Here is a 6,589-nt window from a genome sequence, read left to right as displayed (position 1 = left end):
TTTTAAAAAGTAGATTGACTTGTAAAAATGACAAAAGAAAAAAAATCAAGACTATAAGAAAAATAAAAGAAAATTAGCAAGAATTTTTTTTTTTTTAAATAGTAAAATTATACTGAAAACATTAAAAGGCTAATTAGTAGTTAATTCAAAAATATAATTTTAGAAAATTATTTTCAAATCAAATGATTTGAAAATATTAAATTTAAAAATAAATTATAAATTTTTGAAATCTTGGGTGTTTTTAAAATTTAAAATCTATAGAATAGAAAGAAAACAACAATTTGTTGTTTTCTCTTTTGCTGAAAGATTTTAACTTAGTTTTCAAAAATGATTTTTTTTATTTTCTAAAACAAGTGTGTCAATCAAATTTTCATTGCTGTTTTTATTTTTTAAAATCTGAAAATGACAAAACTGATATTGAATCCCCTACCAATCACACCCTAAATTTCTCCATGCCTCCGATCTCCAGCCTCTCACTGCACCTCTCGCACGATCGACTATCGCCTTTAGCCTTTCCGAATAAATGGCCTTTGAATCGAGCTCATCCTCGTCTCCTCTGGTGGGTCAATGGAAGTTGAGCGCCACCTCTGCTTGCTCGGGACGCCGCCTCCTTCGGTCCCATCGCCCCCGCTGGCCGGGGTGAAGAAGTTGAGCACGGACTATGCTGGGTATGTCCCTTCTCTTGAATATATACTTATATATTTATAATTATTTGCTTACTTTATTTTGTTTGCTAAAAATGATGTTCTGAATTTTAAAATTGTGGTGTTTCCTATAATCTTTTATGAGACTATTTTCCTCTTTTTTTTTAAAAAAAAATTTGACTGGAGAAAGGGGTTTCCGTGCAAAAGTGGACTCTTTGATCTTGTAAATTTATATATATTGAGCAGGTGATTATTTAGTATTTTCACTCAAGGAATTCCCATTATTGAGGGAAGGTCTTTGATGATGAACTTGGCTAAGACTAAGACCGAAACCGAAAAACTTTCTTACAATAATAATATTCGTAAAAGGCAAGTTGAGAGAGCCAACAAAGTGGTGCCTTCATCACTAGCTAACGCTCCTCCTGCCGCACCCGTAAGTGATCATCAGGTGGCGATTGGTTCATCTCCACCACCACCACCGCCACCTGATGCCCATGACCCCACCGACTTCAGGCCAACTGCTCCTGGTCACAGCCCTGGCGTTGGCCATTCAATTCACAATTAGGAGATAGCCTCTTCTATATTTATTTATATATATATATATTAAATGTCGAATTTATTGTCTTGAATTAATGTTTGCTGTTCTATTAATTACTGTTTAGCATGTAATATGAAGATGAAAAAAAAATCTTGAATTTGAATTATGTATTAATATATATTTAATTTATATATAAATGATAATTACGATCTTGATAAATGAGATGCATGTGTACGTACTTTGTTGTGAGAGTTGATGAGTATATATTGAGTATAAATATATAAGTATAGAACTTTGTGGTTACAAGATAGTCCGTCAGAGGATATTACTAGTATCTTGTATGATGTTTTTGATTACTTTGAGGATGTTAGGGAACAACAAGGGAGGGTTTTCGTTCACTGTTGCCAAGGGGTCTCCCGGTCCACATCTTTGGTAATTGCTTATCTTATTGGGAGAGAAGGCCAGAGTTTTGATGATGCTTTTCAGTATGTGAAAGCAGCGAGAGGAGAGAAGGCTAGAGTTTTTCTTGTCTGAGATTTTTTGTCACAGGTTTGTATTTTACATATGTTTTGGTTTATGCTTTTGTGTTGCACACAAAGTGTTTGATAAAATACACTTAGTGTGTTGCCTATTTGAGTTGCACACACTATTTCCTTCTTGTTTCTTGATGTCTTACACCTTTTTTAAATGCCCTGTTATATATAAATATACATATATATCCTTGATAATTGGCCCAAACTCATGTGTATTATATATATAATTAGGAAATTTAGTAATGGTCCCCTAAAGCAGCGGTGTTAAATAAAACAAACACAGCTAAGAGAAGAAACTGGACAAGAAAACGAGTTTTCAAATACAAAAAAATGATGATACATAGAGAGAGAGAGACTGAGACAAACGTAATAAGGCATGCTGCTGTTTGATTGCTGAGAAAGTTTTCAAGAATGATGGAAAATATTTGAGTGTGCAAAATAGTATATAGCTTATAATAGCTAGACTTACCCCTTAAAAAAAAACTGGTAAAAGTAGAAAAACACAACCCATGAGCCATCAATCTCTTTAATCTTTTTTATTTATTTCTTTTTTTGGGGTGGGAGCCTTGTGGGTTTTCTTTCTTTTTTACTTTGCAAAAATTAAAGTTGGGGGCACTGGTGTTAATTATTTCTTCTCTGCAATTTTCTGTTTACTGGTTCCCCTGATGCTTGACACCAGAGTTCACATTCAATCATTTTTAGTGGTTGTGTGTGTATGGTTCTGATTCATCATCAAAAGTTTGGCCAAACCAGAGTTTCAAGAATTATATTAACTTGATCTGGTAGTATATTATATTAATTTGATAAATGTTAAGTTAGTTGAAAAAAATTCTAATCTCCCACTATGCAATTTATAACATGTTTTCCCCTTCTATTATGCTCTTCTCGGAAAGAGTTTTACTTGGCTTTAAAAAATGCTCATGATTAAATATACTCCTGTTTTATGTATGGCTGATTTGTTTGAATCATAAATTGAAAGATTTTATCGCAGTGTGCTATGTATAGCTTAAATTTGGCAACATTGTTATACAAAATATATTTGTACAGAGAGCATGTTTATGAAACTTAATAAGCATTTTTTGGCATGTTGTGAATTCTATCAATTATGACTAGATAGATGTCAGATGAAATAATTGAGATATTATTATTGCTGTTAAAAGTATAAATCTCATTTCGTCTTTAATAGAATTGCAAAAAGTTTACTCTAGCATATGATAACTTCTATAATTATTTTCGACTATAATTTTCTGTGGCTATATTAGAATGGTTCTCGCTTGCTTATCTAGTCACCGGAAATATAACAAAGTTTATACCCTACTGTTATTCTTGTTTCAGATGATGTGTATATAGTCATGCAATGCCATGAAGTTTAAGTACTTGACATTGCCTAACAAATTATCAAGAAATTTGAGATAGGACTTATTTATAGAAATTCAAATGAGCCTTGGTAAATGTAATTTTTTACCTGAAATTTTAAGTGTTAATATTTGATAAGCTATTTGAGACTGGCTTTTTTTTTTTTGCTGAAGTTTTATTATTAACCTCACTTTAATTTCTAATTCTTGAGACCTTGATATTATTAACATTATGCTTCTTTATACATAATGATTAATTGGATGCAAATACACTACTACATTATGCTTCTAATTCTTGAGAATAATGTATTTGACTCAACCCAAGGCTGAGAAGAAAGAGTAAGATGAGCATTTGGTTTTTCTCTTCTTTGCATTATTATTTAATGATTTAATTTTATATTATAACATTGTAAATGTGTGTATGTGCTGAGACAGACTTCAAAGAAACTATTTTGCAACAGTTTGCAAGAGGTATGCTTCTAACTTTTATTTTAATACTATGCAAATGTTAGAGGAGTTTGAATATCTTAAATATTCATCCATAGTGAAGTAGATTCTGAGATTGTTATTGTGTGCTGCGGTGATAACGGAAGGTTGAGAACTTGTGTGTTTTAGTGAAGTAGGATCTGAGAAATTTGTGTGCTGCGGAGATAAGAAAGAAAACTTGTGTGTTGTTTGAATTGATGTAGACTTGTCTATGATCATCCTATAATTGAATTGTGTTTGTTTGATTGGTTTGATTATAACATATACTTGTATGAATGTACATATTACGTGTTGGCATACACATATAGCATAACCTTTTGTATTTCTTGTTTTGTATATGTTAGTTTTCTTCTTGTCCCTTGTCTAATGTTCTTTAGTGAGGTGATTTATAACATTGAGCATCACTTTTGATTCTTGTGATCACATGTAGGTTCAATAGTATGAAGTGCTATACAAAAGTTTGATGTTATTAGTATATTGGTTGATAATTTATGATTTCTTTTTTTGCACCAGAACTACTATTTCAATTTGTGTTTATTTTAATTGAAGCATAGCTTTATGTTTCATTGTAGTCTAATAGTTTGATCATTTTCTTACTTAAATAATATCCGAGTTATTTTTTTTCTTCCAAACTGTAATTGTTTTCACCATGTTCGATGGCCTTAGCTGAAACAATGTATTTCTTAAACAATTGAAAGGCCTTAGCTGAAACAATGTATTTCTTAAACAATTGAAAGTTTTCTAAAAAGATCAATTGGTGAGTTTTGGGTTCAATCAATTGAGACATAGGATATATATTTATATATTTACTCGATGATTTCCTTTTCTGCACTAGAACTACTATCTCAATTTGTGTTTATTTTAATTGAAGCATAGCTTTATGTTTCTTTGTATTATAATAGTTTGATCATTTTCTTATTTAAATAATATCTAAGTTATTTGTTTTCATCCAAATTGTGATTGGTTTTACCATGTTCGATGGCTTTAGCTGAAACAATGTATTCTTTAAATAATTGAAAGTTTTCTAAAAAAATCAATTGGTGAGTTTTGGGTTCAATCAATTGAGACATAGGATATATATTTATATATTTACTCGATGATTTTCTTTTCTGCACCAGAACTACTATCTCAATTTGTGTTTATTTTAATTGAAGCATAGCTTTGTGTTTCATTGTAGTCTAATAGTTTGATCATTTTCTTACTTAAATAATATCTATTTTTTTCTTCCAAACTGTGATTGTTTTTACCATGTTCGATGGCCTTAGTTGAAATAATGTATTCTTTAAACAATTGAAAATTTTCTAAAATGGATTGATTATCACTTTGTTAAAAATGTTGCGCTTGTATAAAATTCATAATTATATGGCTATTTATTAAAAGAAATATATATGCTTGACCAAAAGAAATTATGATTGATGTATATTAATGTCTTTATATGTGTATATATGTATATTAATTTCTCGATGTTTATTGTATATTTGCTAATGTGCTATGAATGATTGGTAATTTGGTTTATTAATGTCTGTGATTTCATAAACAAACTAGCTTGAGCATTTTTAAATTGAAACTGACAGGTATGCATTTCCATTGGTCATTATTATAGAGTTAGTAATTCTACAGCTCATTCCTTAGCAAAACTTGCATTATCTCTTGATTCCCCTAGAGTTTGGTGGCTTGGTTTGCCTTCATGTCTGTGGCCTTAAAACTCTTTATGTTTGATGTTTTTGCTTCATCTTGGCTGTTTGCCCAATAAAATTCTATGAATTTCACTCAAAAAAACAAAAAAAAAAAAGAATTAAGACTAACTACTTAAGCCATGAGGCTATCTAATTTGATAAGAAAAATACAATTTTTATATAAATTATTTTTGTGACTGAAAACCACAATCATCCTTTTTATTTATTCTGCAACCTCAAGTTCTCTATTTATTTTAGTTTTGGTTTAACTTTAATGGTGTTTATTATGTATTGTAGGCTAAAACTCTACTTGGATATTTAAGAGAACCAAGACAATTATATAAGAGAACCAAGGCAACACGAAATTCTTCTTCAAGTTGTTGGGTATTATTTTCTTTCTTGCTTGTAAGAATTATGTACAGTGAGGATTTGATGTATTATTTACATCGAGAATAATGAGTTTTTTTTGAGAATTATAATGAATTTTCATTGAGACTTATTTAGTCTCATGGGGATTAGATGTATTATTTACATTTCAATTGTATGAATAAATGTTGTATGTATATGAATTTTTATTATGATAAATATAATTTTTTTTACAATTTATGGTAATAATAATTAATTATGTGAGTAATTTTTTTATTTAAATTTATATCAAACTTCTTGTTAAAAATATAATTAAAAGTTTTAAAAAATATATATCAAAAAATTATTATATATATAAATTCAATGTTATGACGACACCTATTAACTGTCGGCGTTACTAGCAACGACGATACCTATTAACTGTCGGCGTTGTCAGCAATGGCGACACTTATTAACTGTCGGCATTGCCAGCAACGGCGACACGTATTAATTGTCGGCGTAGCCACCAACGGTGATACGTATTAACTGTCGGCGTAGCCAGCAACGGCGACACGTATTAACTGTCGGCGTAGCCAGCAATGACGACATCTATTAACTGTCGGCGTAGCCAGCAATGATGACACATATTAACTGTCGGCGTAGCCAGCAACAACGACACTTATTAACTGTCGGCGTAGCTACCCTACGCCGGCATAGGCAAATACAACAGTTAGTCGACTGTCGTCATTGTTCAATAGCGACAGTTAAAAACTATCGGGAAATCCCATTTTTATAGTAGTGTCACACTTACCATCGAAGAACATGCTGCAAGTATCTCTCTTTTTTGGTTTGAAGAATATTTTTTTTCTTTTGTTTTTTTACTGGACTTTTGTTCTTCACCATGTTCATCCGCATTATTCACTAGTCACCATTAGGCTATTTTCGAATGTTTTTTGGGAATATGTTTTGACTTAGGTACAACGGGTGAGTCCAAAAATAGCTCTAGAAATAA

The 6,589-nt window shown here is 30.9% G+C and overlaps 1 long non-coding RNA gene across 1 annotated transcript; it reads left to right on the top strand.

Annotated features, from left to right (window-relative positions):
- The first annotated feature begins 371 nt into the window (after positions 1 to 371).
- LOC133803272 (uncharacterized) lies at positions 372 to 5,795 on the top strand. The gene is made up of 3 exons (XR_009877854.1): positions 372 to 668; positions 1,554 to 1,731; positions 3,506 to 5,795. It is a non-coding gene; the product is annotated as an uncharacterized LOC133803272 (long non-coding RNA).
- Positions 5,796 to 6,589: the final 794 nt, after the last annotated feature.

The sequence above is a fragment of the Humulus lupulus genome, chromosome X, assembly GCF_963169125.1.
Source record: "Humulus lupulus chromosome X, drHumLupu1.1, whole genome shotgun sequence".
Taxonomy (NCBI): domain Eukaryota; kingdom Viridiplantae; phylum Streptophyta; class Magnoliopsida; order Rosales; family Cannabaceae; genus Humulus; species Humulus lupulus.
This window is presented reverse-complemented; position numbering and strand designations above follow the sequence as displayed.